Source organism: Protopterus annectens, chromosome 5.part0 (assembly GCF_019279795.1).
Source record: "Protopterus annectens isolate FY-2018-M chromosome 5.part0, PAN1.0, whole genome shotgun sequence".
In the NCBI taxonomy this organism is placed as follows: Eukaryota; Metazoa; Chordata; order Ceratodontiformes; family Protopteridae; genus Protopterus; species Protopterus annectens.
The window spans coordinates 721065317-721081916 of NC_056735.1; the positions used below are offsets into that span (position 1 = coordinate 721065317).

The 16600-nt window shown below is 42.0% G+C and overlaps 1 protein-coding gene across 6 annotated transcripts in view; it reads left to right on the forward strand.

Moving 5' to 3' along the window:
• The window catches only part of TBL1X (transducin beta like 1 X-linked), a 2018721-nt gene that overhangs the window by 1366178 nt on the left and 635943 nt on the right, over nt 1–16600 (forward strand). For all 6 annotated transcript variants that reach the window (XM_044072565.1, XM_044072569.1, XM_044072563.1 and 3 more), the window contains one exon: nt 4511–4573. The gene's annotated coding sequence lies outside the window, so the exon portion shown is untranslated. The remainder of the gene's footprint in view (nt 1–4510; nt 4574–16600) is intronic.

Below are 16600 nucleotides of genomic sequence, written 5' to 3' on the forward strand. Positions count from 1 at the left end.
TACAGGTTTCATTTCCACACCTTACCAGTAAAAAGAGGAATGCCAAACCTACCACCAAATCAAAAAACAGAAGCTCTAAAACAGATAGCTCAATTAACAAAGATGAGAGCTGTGGAAAGGGTGCCACCTACAGAACAGGGCAAAGGATTTTACTCCAGACTCTTCCTAGTACCAAGAAAAGAGAAAAGTTGGAGACCTATTCTCGATCTGTCCGCTTTAAACACATTCATCATTGTTCCAAAATTCAAAATGCTGACTCTACAGCAACTTCTTCCCATGCTGGGCAAGGAGTGTTGGCTGGTAACTCTAGATCTCAAGGAGGCATACCTGCACGTCCCCATACAACCAAATTGCAGAAGATACCTCAGATTTCTTGCAGGATCAGAGCATTATCAATTCTCAGCATTGCCCTTTGGCTTATCTACTGCGCCCAGAGTATTCACAAAATGCCTGGCATCAGTAATCGCTCATTGCAGGCTACAGGGAATCCAAATTTATCCATACCTGGACGACTGCCTGATACAAGCGGACAACAAAAGCAAGCTGACACAAGACTTACAAAGAGTTATTTGCTTACTACAAGCCCTGGGATACACAGTCAATTTAAAAAAGTCAAGACTGATACCATCCCAAACAAGAACATTCTTGGGTGCAGAATTGGACACAGTAAAACAGATGGCATTCCTAACTGCAGAAAAACAAGAACATCTCCCTCTTTACTTCTTGGCATTAACAAAGCAGAACAAACTAACAGCAAGGAAAGTACTGCAGGCCTTAGGCTTCATGGCATCATGCATAATCCTGGTCCCCCATGCCAGGCTGCATATGAGAAAGCTACAGTGGTACCTAAAGAATCTATGGTCTCAACACAGGCACAGCTTAGAAACCGAAATACCACTAATTCCATGCCTGAAACAAGAGTTCCTATGGTGGGCTCAAGCATGCCAGTCAAACCCAGGTTTGCCCTTCCACAACATTCAAGCAAGCCAAACCATCACAACGGACGCCTCAGACCTAGGCTGGGGGGCCCACATGCTGGACAAATGCATTCAAGGATTATGGACTCCAGATCAGCTGCACCTGCACATAAATCAAAAAGAAATGCTGGCAGTAAAACTAGCAATCCAGAATTTCAGACCATTCCTCAAAGAAGGCCAATTAATGATAAGGACAGACAACACCACAGTCATGTGGTACATCAACAAACAGGGAGGCACTCATTCATACCCCGTATGTCGAATGGCTCTGGACCTATGGAATATGGCTCTGAGCTACAACATTCAGTTACAGGCAATATTTGTACCGGGAAAAGAAAACATCCTAGCAGACATGTTAAGCAGAACTACCTCGGATGCTCACGAATGGATGCTACACCCGGACATCTTCAAGGCCATCACAAAAATGGGGAATGCCACAAATAGACCTATTCGCATCCCCACTCAATCACCAGATCAAGAAATTCTGCACAAGGACATACCACCCACTTGCTTGGAAGGTGGACTCTCTATCCTTCAGTTGGAAAGACCTGACAGCATATGCATTTCCACCTCTTCCTTTGATGCACAAGGTACTACTGAAAATCAAAGAGGAACATCCAAGGATAATTCTGATAGCTCCAAATTGGCCAAGACAACATTGGTATCCATTGCTGAGGAGCATGTCTCGGGGGGGGAACGTGGACACTACCCCTGATTCCTTTGATGTTAACTCAGAGCGACTACAACATCATGCATCCAAACCTGAAAACTCTACAACTGACTGCCTGGAACATTACATAAGAGCAACTAACCCAGATTTATCCCAAAGGGTTAAAGACATTATCCTTGAGGCCCGCAGACCTTCAACAAGAAGGAACTATGCAGGAAAATGGAAAAGGTTTGTCATTTGGAGTAATGAAAGAGGAAATGATGTGTCAAAGATAGATATTGCCAACATCCTGGAGTATTTGGCAGAGCTTCTCCATACAGGCCTGTCCTATTCCTCCATCAAGATACATGCATCAGCTATTTCTGCAGAATACAGCTTCGATCCCCCTGTCTTCTCACATCCTCTACTCAGGCAGTTCCTCAGAGGAATCAAGAATGTAAAACCTCCTAGGAAACCACCATTACCAGCATGGGACTTGAACTTTGTGCTAGAAAAATTAACACTCCCTCCATTCGAACCAGCCATTCGAACCAGCAGCAACAGCAGACCTTCAACACCTATCCTGGAAAACTGCTTTCCTACTGGCAATTACTTCAGCAAGGAGGGTTTCAGAACTACAGGCCTTAATGGCAGTACAACCCTTCCTAATCTTCCATCAAGATAGAGTGTCCATGAGAACTAATCCTACATTTATGCCTAAGGTGGTATCCAGAGTGTCTCTAAACCAGGCAATCCACCTACCTACCTTCTTTCCCAATCCACAGAATAGGGGGGAAAGACTGCTGCATACCTTGGATGTACACAGACAGTTGCGCTACTACCTGGACAGAACCAAGGGCAATAGAAAAACTGACCAGCTTCTAGTAGCTTATGCAACAGGAAGGGAAGGAAAAGCAATTTCCAAACAGACAATCTCCAAGTGGATAGGAAATTGCATAAGATTCTGTTACTCCTACCATGGAAAGCAAATTCCACAGAACATAAGGCCTCATTCTACAAGGGCTACAGCCACTACCACAGCTTTCTTACGAGGAGTGGCTACCAAGGACATTATTGAGGCGGCTACTTGGACCTCCGTGCATACATTTGCCAAGCATTATAACTTACCTCTATACTCTAGATCCCGAGCAGGCTTTGCCACTGCTGTTTTGCAAGGGATCCTAACTACACCATAATTCTTCTTCCTCCTCCCCTAGTTTGGCTATGGTATTCTACCCATTTGTTAGGACTGCAGATGCATCCTTGAAGGACATAGTACAGTTTTGTACCTACCATAAATGTAGATGTCCGAACAGGATAGCATCTGCAGTCAGGATTACCCACCCTCCTTCCCCTCTGTGGTACTCCTAGGGTATTTACCCTCCTAATAGCTAGCTGGGGGGGATCTCTTATGGTGTATTTGTTTGTATATATGTACATACATGCTTATTTTTTGTGTTTGCCTTCTGCTTTTGGAAACATTGGCATTTATCCAAAATTTAGCTTTCCAAGAGGGCAACTGGCATCTGGGGCAAGAAACACTGAGGAAAATGGCGTCGGCTGATGCCTTTATACCCGAAGACCAGCAGAGATGACGTCGGGTGAAGTGCGACACCAGCCGAGGCCAGACCCAGACTTTGGAATCCGGCCGACCGAAGGGCTGCCTGACGACAGGACAACCCATTTGTTAGGACTGCAGATGCTATCCTGTTCGGACATCTACATTTATGGTAGGTACAAAACTGTACTTTTACTGCATTTTCTTTTGTTGGTTAACTCACAGTAAAGCTATCCCAGGTCATATCAGGCCCCATTCCACTAGTGCCATTACAGCCAACACAGCCTTTCTAAATGGGCTGTTCTTGAAGCAGCAACCCCGTCCACACATTTTCTAACCACTACAGTTTAAAAGCTGCTTCCAGGTCCAAGGCTGATTCACAGTAATTACTTCTATTTATCTCCCTAACTCTCTACTTTGGGAACCTTCCCAAAAGTGAAGGCTGTGGCAGTGAATGCTATGACAAATGTCATGTAATTGGGTTAGGAACTTATGTAGAATTCAGGTTACATTCTCTGTTGCAGTCCAGATACCACCCCCATTTTCTTAATCTGCCAGTCATTTCTTGCCATGGGATTGAGTAGTTCCTAAGTCTGTTTCTGCACCTTCCCACTCAGTTTCCTACCAGGCGCCTCCCTGTTTTATCTGTACAGACGTCGGGATAGAAAAAAGTTGGGGACCTGTGCAGTGGACCAGAGGCACACAGGACTGTTCCATCTTGTCCACTAGGGATTTGGAGCCAAGGTATTCTACCTGGCTGTTGCTGGGTCAAGGAAGATCAGAAGCTGGTGTCCGCTGATGCACCTCTTGCACCACCGATGTCCTTTCATTCTGATGGAGGACCTTGTCTGACTCCTTTAGAGAAAGTAAAACTCTGGATGGCAGACTGGCCATTTGGGTTACCTGTAGGCAGGATATTCCAAAAGTGATAACTGCAGGCTGAAGTATCACAAGGCTGGTACATTTCAGCAGCATAAAAAGAGCCATGGTGAACTGAATGGGATACCGAAATAAATCTTGATAGCAACTAACCTTGCCCTGAGTATTTTTACTTGTTGAATAGTGGTATGTATATGCAACTAATGAGGATAAAAAAATCTGAGCAGTATAAATAGCCGATTTAAGGTCCAAGTTCTTCTAATGTTCTTTTAAAGCATGTGCATCTTATGTTCAGCTAATGAAGATGACACAAATACATTTTAAAATGCAATGAGATTGTTTTCATTGAAATCTGATTTAAAATCTGAGTACCTGTAAACTATGTCTTATGTACAGTTTTAAGAATGCATTATGGTTGTTAATGCTTTTCCCCTTTTTAACTGGCAGCTATATTCTTAAAAGACAGAATACAGAAGACTGCATTCATTGGGAAACAAAAGAAACCAGCTGGTAAGATCAATCCGTCATTACATGTGCTGTTTGTGTTTACGTTTGTTTACCGGGTAGGTGGGTGGGTCCAAGACTTTTTCCAGCCATAGTCGGAGCCACAGCGGCAATGACAAAAGAAAAGTTACCACGTTATACTGTAGCTGACTTTTTATTGCATGATGCATGCAATGGTAATTTAAATAAGGTACATAGTTGTATATATTTATAGAATGAAATAGGGCAGCAACAGCAGATGCAGAGATAACAGATCAAAATGTTGAGATGAAAAGCCTTGAAAGAGTAATGTGATATGTAGAAGTGTTGGTAAGAAATGTTAAAGATGTTAACAGCTATAGCAAACGAGTTAAGGTAGAGTAATAAAGCTTGTACTAATTTGCAAAAAGGTTAATATATATGGTAGCAGGTACTGGTGTATGTGGTAAATAGACTGTAGGAATAGTATGGATATCAGTAGCAGTGGCTGATTTGTTATGAATGCTTACAGTGCACCTTAGTTATACTTGCATAGTTGATGCGTGTTTAATGATATATACACAAAATAAGGTAAGCTTAGATTTACAGTAAACATGAGGGGTAAATCAGTAACAGAATATGTGGTATAAATTGTTTGGTAATCAACAAATGAATAGAAGCATAGCTGTTAACCAAACTCTTAAAACATTTGCATATGTTATCATTGAGCAATGTATTTTGTAACATTTTGTTCTTTTTCTTAAAAATTATGACGTTGGTTTGTCTAATTGACTGTTAAATTGACCCATCATGCAGGAGCATTTTAGTTCTTCTGGAAAGTGAAAGATTAAGTGGAGTGTCTAAGCGATGACAAAAATGATGAGGTTGATTTGAATGTTAGATTATTTTGAAAGGATGGACAGTAGTTGCTTTGTAAAAGTTTGAAGATCAGGCTGAGTAGCAAAAAAAGTGACTGTGGATGATGCGGCAGCCATTTGCTTCTTTGGAGTCTACAACACTGAATTCTTTAGGTGAGAGAGGTTTATAAATCTTAGAATTTTGTTTCCAGCAATCTGTGAAGTGTTGATGTTTAGAGAGGCAAGAGTATGGCATCTAATGATGGTTCATTTTCTACTCTAGGAAGAACATTATTGGCAATGGATTTTCCTGGCTTTGGTGTTAACTGTGGAAAATGTATACGTCACTTTCAGTTGTTCTAGAGTTTTGGCAGTTTGAGTTTCTGTGCCAGTAAAATAAAAGAAATTAATCAGTTAAATTACTGTTGTGTCATTATAGCTTAGTGCGAAGACAAGAAATTCTGTCAAGGCCAGTTATAGTTAAATTACTGATTTTATTTAATTTATATAATATTCCAAACATCATTATAATGGTCTTTTAATGTTGATAGTAAGACTGTTCTTATTAAACCAGTTCCAGACAGAGATGAAATCATCTTCTAGAGTTTTACTGAGTTAATAGTGTTTTTCGGGTCCTTGTAATGGATATGTCATTCGTCAGCGTTTAGTATACAAGATGAAAATGTACCTTTTTCGAAAAGATGTTAATCTTGTTTCTGTTTGCTGTACATAGTTCAGTGATGAGAAGTACCTTGCATATACACTTCCATTCATCTATAAATTTATAGATTGCATTTAAGATTCAGATCTTATTTGAAGTAGAAATGTTCAGTGCAGTAATTAAAGCAGGATTTCACTTTTAGTGTTATGGAGTAGCAGCTCTGTATGCCACTTAAGGGTTCAGCATTTTTGACTAAATATATTCTCCAGTAATGAATTCCAGAATCACAAGTTAACCTAGACTTCACATCTTTCTAATATTTAATAAATTGCTCTGAAGAGATGATATTAGCATCTGGTTGCACCTGTAAGTAAGAGGTGCTTATGTGAGAAGAAGAGGGGGAAGGCATGCCCGAAGGCAAGTAAAGGCTAGGACTGTGGTAGTGAGGTTCGGAACTTTGAATTTTGGCAGTATGACTGGTATAGGGAGAGAGCTAGCTGATATGATGGACAGGAGGAAGGTTGTTACATTGTCTGTGCAAGAGACCAGATGGAAGGGGAGTAAGGCTAGGTGTATCGGCGGCGGGTTCAAATTGTTTTATCATGGTGTGAATGGGAGGAGAAATGGAGTAGGGGGTTATCCTGAAGGAACAGTATGCTAAGAGTGTTTTGGAGGTGAAAAGAGTGTCTAATAGAGCAATGTTTATGAAGCTGGAAATTGATGGTGTAATGATGAATGTTGTTAGTGCATATACTCCATAAGTTGGGTGTGCGGTGGATGAGAGAGAAAAATTTTGGAGCGAGTTGGATGAATTGGTGATGACTGTACCCAAGGGTGAGAGAGTGGTGATTGGAGCAGATTTCAATGGACATGTTGGTGAAGGGAACAGAGGGGATGAGGAAGTTATGGGTAGGTATGGTGTTCAGCAAAGGAATGCAGAGGGTCAGATGGTAGTGGATTTTGCGGAAAGGATGGACATGGCTGTGGTGAATACGTATTTTAACAAGAGGGAGGAGCACAGGGTGACATACAAGAGTGGAAGGAGATGCACACAGGTGGGTTATATTTTATGTAGAAGGGCCAGTCTGAAGGAGATTGGAGATTGTAAAGTGGTGGCAGGGGAAAGTGTAGTTAGGCAGCATAGGATGGTGGTTTGTAAGATGATATTGGTGATCAAGAAGAGGAGGAGGAGTGTGAAGGCAGCACCAAGGATCAAATGGTGGAAATTGAAAAAGGGTAATTGTGAGGTGGAGTTCAGGGAAGAGTTAAGACAGGCACTGGGTGGCAGTGAAGAGTTACCGAATAGCTGAGTAACTACAGCAGTGCTAGTAAGGTGCTTGGTGTGACATCTGGAAAGAGGATGGAGGACAAGGAGACCTGGTGGTGGAATGAGGAAGTACAGGAGAGTATACAGAGAAAGAAGTTGGTGAAGAAGTGGGATTGTCAGAGAGATGAAGAAAGTAGACAGGAGTATAAGGAGATGAGGTGCATGGCAAAGAGAGAGGTGGTGAAGGCTAAGGATAAGGCATATGGAGAGTTGTATGAAAGGTTGGACACTAATGAGGGAGAAAAGGACCTGTATCGATTGGCAAGACAGAGGGACCGAGCTAGTAAAGATGTGCACAGGTAAGGGTGATAAAGGATAATGAGGGAAACGTACTCACAAGCGAGGAGAGTGTGTTGAACAGATGGAAAGAGTACTTTGAGGGGTTGATGAATGAAGAGAATGAGAGGGAGAGAAGGTTGGATGATGTGCGGATAGTGAATTATGAAGTGCAGTGGATTAGCAAGGAGGAAGTAAGGATAACTATGAAGAGGATGAAGAATGGAAAGGCAGTTGGTCCAGATGACATACCTGTGGAAGCATGGAGGTGTTTAGGTGAAATGGCAGTGGAGTTTTTAACTAGATTGTTTAATGAAATCTTGGAAAGTGAGAGGGTGCCTGAGGAATGGAGAAAAAGTGTTTTGGTACCGATTTTTAAGAATAAGGGTGATATGCAGAGCTGTAGTAACTACAGAGGGATTAAATTGATCAGTCACAGCATGAAGTTATTGGAAAGAGTAGCGAAAGCTAGGTTAAGAAGGGAGGTGATGATTAGTGATCATCAGTATGGTTTCATGTCAGGAAAGAGCACTACAGATGCGATGTTTGCTCTGAGAGCATTGATGGAGAAGTACAGAGAAGGTAAGAAGGAGTTGCATTGTGTCTTTGTGGACTTAGAGAAAAGCATATGATGGAGTTGTGGTATTGTATGTGGAAGTCGGGAGTGTCAGAGAAGTATGTAAGAGTGGTACAGGATATGTACGAGGGTAGTGTGACAGCGGTGAGGTCTGCAGTGGGAGTGACAGATACGTTTAAGGTGGAGGTGGGATTACATCAAGGATCCGCTCTGAGCCCTTTCTTATTTGCAGTGGTGATGGACAGGTTGACAGACAAGATAAGACGAGAGTCCCCGTGGACTATGACGTTTGCAGATGACATTGTGATCTGTAGTGATAGTAGGGAACAGGTGGAGGAGAGAACCCTGGAGAGGTGGAAATATGCTCTAGAGAGAAGAGGAATGAAGGTCAGCAGGACCAAGACAGAATATATGTGTGTGAATGAGAGGGAGGATAGAGGAATGGTGAGGATGCAGGGAGTAGAGGTGGTGAAGGTGGATGAGTTTTAAATACTTGGGATCAACTGTTCAGAGTAATGGTGAGTGTGGAAGAGAGGTGAGGAAGAGAGTATAGGCAGGATGGAGTGGGTGGAAAAGAGTGTCAGGAGTGATTTGTGACAGACAAGTACCAGTAAGAGTGAAAGGGAAGGTCTACAAGAGGGTAGTGAGACCAGCTATGTTATATGGGTTGGAGACAGTGGCACTGACAAAAAGGCAGGAGTCAGAGCTGGACGTGGCAGAGTTAAAGATGTTAAGATTTGCACTGGGTGTGACGAGGGTGAACAGGATTAGGAATAAGTATATGAGAGGATCAGCCCAGGTTGGAAGGTTTGGAGACACAGCCTGAGAGGCAAGATTACGTTGGTTTTGGACATGTGCTGAGGAGGGATGCAGAGTATATTGGGAAAAAGATGCTAAGGATGAAGCTGCCAGGTAACAGGAAAAGAGGAAGGCCTAAGATAAGGTTTATTGATATGGTGAAGAGAGGACATGTAGGTGATTGGTGTGAGAGCAAGATGCAGAGTACAGGAAGAAATGGAAACAGATGATCCTCTATGGCGACCTCTAACGGGAGCAACCGAAAGCAGAAGATGAGAATCTTGTCATCAATTTCTACCATTCAGACTGATAAAATTTAAGAAGTTTCATTCTGATTTGCATCATACCTCTCGGTTGTCCGGATTTCTGCCTCATATTTTTGGTCCATTCCTCTTAAAATTTGTGGTTTTCTGGAAAACCATTGTGGATCGAAGCCACCAAATGACAGACGTTTGAGTTTAACTTCATATCCTTCAGAAAATCCATGCCAACACAAATTTTTTTATTCTAGCAATGTTCTAAGTTTATAAGACCAGTATTTAAAATATGTCCCTATTTTTGCTACCTTTGTGCCCCCTCCCCCTCACACACACACACACACACACACACACACACACACACACACACACACACACACACACACACACACACACTATGTTTTGTCCAGATTTCTTGTGCTAAGATATTGAAAGGTATAATCTGCATAAGACTTAAAAAGTTCAGATGTAGTCTGATATTATGCATAGTGATTACATCATATCATAGTGTTCCTGGAGCAAGAGTTAATTTTTATCTAGTTCTCTAGACTGTGTGTTTGGTATTGCTGATGTTTGATTGTCAGTAGTGGAAATGGTGCTCCAGATGTCTTACTCATGGCCTATAGAAACCTAATATGTTTGCTGGAATTCTGCTATTTACTTTCCTGATTATGCAACACAACAGTCTATTACCGCTATTGTTATGTTACATTACATTGCCCTACATTATATGATTCTGTCTAAAGGTGATTGGTGCCCATATTATTTTCCTGTGAGTGGTCACCATTCTAAAAATTGATGTATGATCTCATTTAACATTGTTGACCTTTGCACTTGTTGGAATTAACTTGCATCTATCACTTATCTCCTTACCTGGTGAGAGAAGCTTTTAATCTCTTTTGCCCTTTCCAGTTTTGGCTACCATGTCAGTCTTAGTTTCTTCAGCAGTTGATCTTATTTTCCAACCCTGGTATTGTAGTTGGAATAAACATTGTAAATGGGACTAGTCCTACCACTGACTCATGTGGAATGCTTTATTTATTGGAGTTTCACCATTAATTCCCTCTGTTATCCTCTTCTTCCAGACAACCAGTTTCTAATGCAGCTTAGAGTTTGGCCCTTCCCCTTAACCTTTAAGTTCCCCATCAGCCTTCACTGAGATGATGTCATGCATAGTCCTTGTAGAGCACATGAGTAGTGCTCCCTCATCTACATAATATGTAACACTCACCATAAAATTGGGTAATATTTGACTGACATGAAGACATGCTGTTAACCATGGTTTAAAGCCAAGGAGAGCGCATCAACAATCCAAGGTTATAATGACTTCCACACATTTAGACCAGCTACTACAACAGATAGGGACTAAAGGATGTTCTTCGTGTTTCAATGTTGGAGTCATCACCTGTGGTAGCCCTTGGCTGGCCCGAATACTAGTCGGTGTTTTTCTGCATCTGCTGCTGTCGCTTGCTGTCTGACATCAGGATGTCAGTGCTATAAAGGAAGGCAGCCGACGCCATTACTTCAGTCTTTCTTGCCATGGAGCCCATAGCAGAAGCAGTTCGCAAGTGTGCCGGTCGGTCGCTACCAGAGTTTGAATTACAGCTGAAAACATCTAAAGCTAAGTACCCCGTTTGGGATCCTTTTTTTCTTGCACTAACCGAAGTCTGAAAAAGTTAACAATTGTATCACCTGTGGAAAGCAAATACCACACCGAGACTTCCACTCATACTGCGTCACTTGTTTAGGCCCAGACTGCGACGTCCCTCGTTGCCGGTTCTGTGCCCTCTTTAATGCCGGGACCATTCGTCGTAGAGCTCTTTTTGTAGCCAGGTATTTTCATCTTCCGTCTTCACATTACGAAATGGTGTCCTTCAGTTAACAATCCGTAGACCTTCCTAAAATAACGTAAGGGTAAAGATAGAGACAGACCACACAAGGCTAAGCCTTCTGATGACTCTACTGCTAAGCAGGTCTATAGTTCTCCAGAATTCAGTGAGGTGCCTTCGCAGCCCCTGATGCCTGATTTGATACCTTTGCAGGCCTCTACTGAGACCCTTTTGGAGTCTGGTATGCCCCAGAAGTCTTCTTTGTCTTCCGAGCCTTTGGTTGTCTCTGTCTTGGTTGGGTCCAGAGCCGCGACGCAGGCACTGGCTTCTGAGGAGTTTTTTCGCACTACCAAATCTAGACAAAAAATGATGTCTTCTCTTCTGACTACCATTTCTCTCAGACCACTGCTAGGAAAACTACCTCTAGATACCATTTTACGCCTGCTGCACCATCCCAACCTCAAATGCTTAAAATGGCAGAGGATCTTATCACCCTTATCAGGGGAAGTTAGGCCACAGCTTCTAAAAGGAAAAGAGACCTTTCTCCTGAAATACTGACAGAGCAGGATTCTGAAGCGTTTTGATTATTCAGATTTTGAAGAGGATCAGCAACCTCTGGCTGCTTATGAGGATTCAGATGCAGAGGAATCCATTCCTTCTGCTTCCACACCAGAAGATCTTTCCTTTGGGGAAACCCTTCACACCCTCAGGGAACATTTTTACTGGGTATCCCAGGACTTCCCTCTGTCTAAGAAAAGACTAAGAGAGTTTCTAGACCTGCCCCAGCACCGACCCTTGGCCCAGCCGTCCTTAGAGGTGGTTGATGATGTCTTCCATGAATCCAGTTTAACTCCTGACGCCCTCCCACCTGCTCCCAGAAAACCTGACAGATATTACAGAGTACCAGATTCTCACAAATACCTGTACAGAAATCCTGCTGCAGACCCGGAGGTCATTACATAGGCACCAAACGGAGCTAAGGCTAGTTCTGCAAGGAATCCTATTCCTTCTGACAAGGACTCCAGACTTCTGGACAGATGAGGTAAAAAAAATATACACCTCTGCAACCTTAGCTATCAGAGCACTCAACTGTCAGTTTCGCATGTTAAAATATCAACAACACACTTTGGAACTACTAAAACAAAAGATTTCAACCTTCCCTGAATGTGCCAGTTCGAAAGAGTTGGCAGATTTACTGCACTCTAGTTGTCAAGTGGCCAAACACTCACTACACTGTGGATATGATGCCCTCGAAGCCCCAAGCAGGGCAGCAGTGTCAGGGTCTGTCATTAGGAGACGCATAGTTGAAGGAACAACCTCTCCCTGATCATGTCAAATCTAAATTACTTGATTCACCCTTGGATAAGGACCGCTTGTTTGGAGTAAAAGCAGAAGAGGTGCTTAAAAAGATGGAAGACAAAGCAAAATCTATGCGAAAAGTAAAAGATTTCCTTCAGGTACAACCTAGGTTCAGCAGAAATTTTCCCTCAAAACACTGGTCGTTTCCTGCACCTAACAGAGAGGGGCAAGGTAAGCCCCGCATGGACAGACCACCCAGACTCCTATCCCAGGGACAGCAGAAAACCAAACAGTGGATCACTTCCACTCCAAAGGCAGGGAGTTCTAAGCCATTCCTCTATGGCAAAAACTCTCAATAACCCCCCCAACCTCTTTTCAGTCACCAAAAGCTAGGAGGAAGGCTCTCCCTCTGCAAAGAAAATTGGCTTTCTGTCACAAAGGACCCATTGGTCTTAAAGACCATTTTTTAGGGATACAAATTCTCCTTCAACGAACTCCCAATTCCAAGAGGGTACCCAGACTTAACTTCCAAATCAGTGGGCAGAGGCATTGAAACAAGTCCAAACTCTCATATCCCAAGGGGCAGTAGAACAAGTCCACTCACATCAAACTGACAAAGGCTTTTATTCCAGACTATTCCTTGTTCCAGTAAAAGAGGGTACTTGTGCCCCATCCTGGATCTATCCATTCTGAACACCTTCTGGTGGTCCCAAAATTCAGAATGCTAACCTTGCAGCAGCTGCTGCCTATGCTGACAAAAAATGCTTGGTAAGTTACCCTAGCTCTAAAAGATGCCTACCTCCACATCCCTATAAGGGAATCCTGCAGAGGACATTCCTTTGCTTCAGAACAGGGTCACAACACTAAGTTCTCTGTGCTACCTTTTGGCTTATCTACTGCTCCCACATCCTGGCCATGGCCTTTTGCAGACAGAAAAATATACAGATTTACCCTTATCTGGACGACTGCCTCATACAGGCAGATTGCAAACAAAAGCTCCTCAAGGACCTTCTCTTTGTCAAAACCCTCCTAACCTCCTTAGGGTACACCATCAACGAGAAGAAATCAAGGCAAACACCCTCCAGGAAGATCATTTTCTTGGGAGCATCCCAAATGGCCTTCCTATCCTCAGAAAAGCAGAGCTTCCTGCCCCTATATTTTACCCAGCTGGCTTCCAGAAGTCACCTCACTGCGAGAAAGTTCCTGCAAGCCTTGGGGTACATGGCATCTTGCATCTTCTAATTCCTCTGGCCAGGCTTCACATGAGAAAACTTCAGTGGTACCTAAAGAACCTTTGGGGTCAGCACTCTCAACCTCTAGAGACCTCTCTACCTCTGATCCCCTGTATAAGGGACAAGTTCCTCTGGTGGGCAGGGGCCTGTGCCCAGAACAAGGGTCTTCCCTTCACCCTCCGCCCAACTGGGCAGACCATTGCTACAGATACGTCAGGCAAAGCTTGGGGCGCTCACCTAGAAGGCAGGTGCACCCAAGTTCTTTGGGATGCCCAGCACCATCCCTTACACATCAACCAGAAGGCAAAAATAAACATGTAACCAATAACAAAACTAGGGAGCAAGCTGTAGAATTCCAACCAGTTTACTGTTAGCGCTTTCGTTCAGAAAATACATGAGCAACTTCAGACAAAGAAACCCAAATGGCTCTCAAGGGCAGTTAGCCTAGTACTAACTTATGAACCTTAAGGAGTGTATAGCAAAGAAAATTGTACCTAAGGGACTTCGCCAGTGGTGCTATCCAGTTGGTCTCATTAATAAATCACCCTTCCATTTGGAGCTACTTGGCTTATTTGATAAGCAAGGCTTTGATTTTTTAGAAATGCTCATCACATAATACATTTCACAAATTGACAATTTGCGAAGTGATTTAGAGATTTTGGAACATCAAATAATATCAGATACTGACTTCCAGCGATACAGGTATAACTGTGCTCTCATTTTTACAAGCATAGATCACACAATAAACAGAGCGGCTGAAGTTAAAAAGAAGAAAATTAAAAGAGATGTAACTGCATATACTAATGGGAACGCCTATCCAGTCCCATTGAATTCAACACATTCTAGTTCCCTTGACAACAGTAGTGAAGGAGAGGCTTCAAATACTTTGCAATGCCCCCAGCTAAGCTCAACTGACCAGAATAATGATGACAGCATGTTACAGATGCCTTTACCAAGGCGCAGTGAATGGATTAGAGAAAGTCAGCAAAGAGTCAACGGACAATACTTAAATGAACGCCAGAATAATGGTCCTCCTACTAGCCAGGATTTTCAGGTGGTCAGAAGCAAACAACAGAATTCACAACACCATTGGAGGAATGGGGGATATCAATGGAAGAAGCAGAATCGCAAGAGGAGATAAACAAGGTACCAGACATTATTACTAACTTATCTGGGGACTTTAAAGTGTATAATTTCTCCTCTATGTACATCAGCAGTGAAATAGTAGAGCTACTGGCTAAAGGATTAACATTCATACCAGATAATTGAGCTGATATAGCAAGAACTATCATAGACTTAAAGTTATACATATGTAAAATGAACTTAGCAGTTCTGTTTGGCAATGGGTCTGCTGTACACAATGATTAGCATATATCTACTGTTTTCAACCCTCCTATTAATGAGTCTCTTGCCATATTCAAACGTATTTGTGAGATGGACATAAGGTCTTTACTGGCAAAACATCAACAGAGACAAGTTAAAAATATGACAGTTGATGAATTTGAACTACTTAACTTGTTGAAAATTTGCCATGTTAGGGTAATGAAGCCAGATAAAGGTGGCGGCCTTGTTCATGGACGAAGTGGACTATATTAATAAAATGTCAAGTGTTTTATCTAATGATTGTTATTCTAAAGTTAGCTTAAACGAAGTGAATATTGCACATAGAAAAATCAAAGAAAGTTTAAATGACCTGTTTTTGGAAAAGTGTTGACATAGACACACACAATTACCTATGCATGCCAGCACCAGTAACACCAGTTTTATTTGGATATCCCGAAATCCACTAAAGTATAATGGATCCACCTTTTAGGCCAATTGTGGATAGTAGGAGATCCATTACTTATGCATGTGCTAGATATGTGGACAGTAAACTTACGCCATTTATTTGCAGTGAACCCCAAATTTGTAAGGATTCATGGGGTTTTTTAGAGAATATTACTTCTCTTGAATTTGAAAGAGAGTGCAATTTTTTGATGGTAGATATAAAGGATCTGTATACTGTCATACCTCAAGAGGTTGGCATTGAATGGGTTAGTGAATTCCTATTTTTGAAAGGGATGGACTAGCAAGAAATGTACTTGCGTCCTTGTTATTAGATCTTGTTTTGAATAACAACTTTATGCTTTTTGAAAAAGAATATTTTTTGCAAAAAACTGGTGTAGCCATGGGCTCCCCATGCACAGGCAGTTTTGCAAATTCAGTCAAGGCATTTTGGGAAGGACATTTCCTATTTCAGAACCCCATTTTTAAGGAAAATGTAAAATGGTACACTAGCTATCAGGACGACATGTTTTTTTATGTGGAAAGGAAGTCTAGATTTAGTAACAACTTTTATTAATGAAATCTCCAAATTCACAGATTTCCTTGATTTCACTTTTGAGTTTAACACAGACTCCATTAATTTTCTGGACATGTCACTATCTAAAGATAGGTCCAACAATAGATTTAAGGCTAGTATTTTCAGGAAACCTACTTACTCAATCACTTTTTTACACTTTAGTAGTAGCCACCCATTCCACCAGAAAAGGGTGGTTATTAAGGGCCAACTGGTTAGGGCAGCCAGAATGGTCTCATAAGAGACTGACTTTCTGTTTGAATGTAACACATTAAAAGTCATGTTTCATGAAAGGGGCTACCCAGAACAGCTTTTTCAACAATTGGTTGAAGTTGCTACTAAAAGGACTACTGGACATTTTAAACCTGTTCTATGCAGGGGTTATGGAGAAACAGTAGGTGATACTCCCCCTGATGAGCATAGGGAGAATAGTATTAGGAATTATGATGGTAGAATAAGCTTTCTGACTACTTTCTCTATCGATTCACATGCTATTAAGAATATTATAAATAAAAATTGGGCTGTAATATCAGAGGGTAGTGCTATTAATATGAAATTGGGAGATAGACCACATATTACCTATAGAAGAGGCCTAAATTTTAAAGATGTGTTGGAAAGGGACAA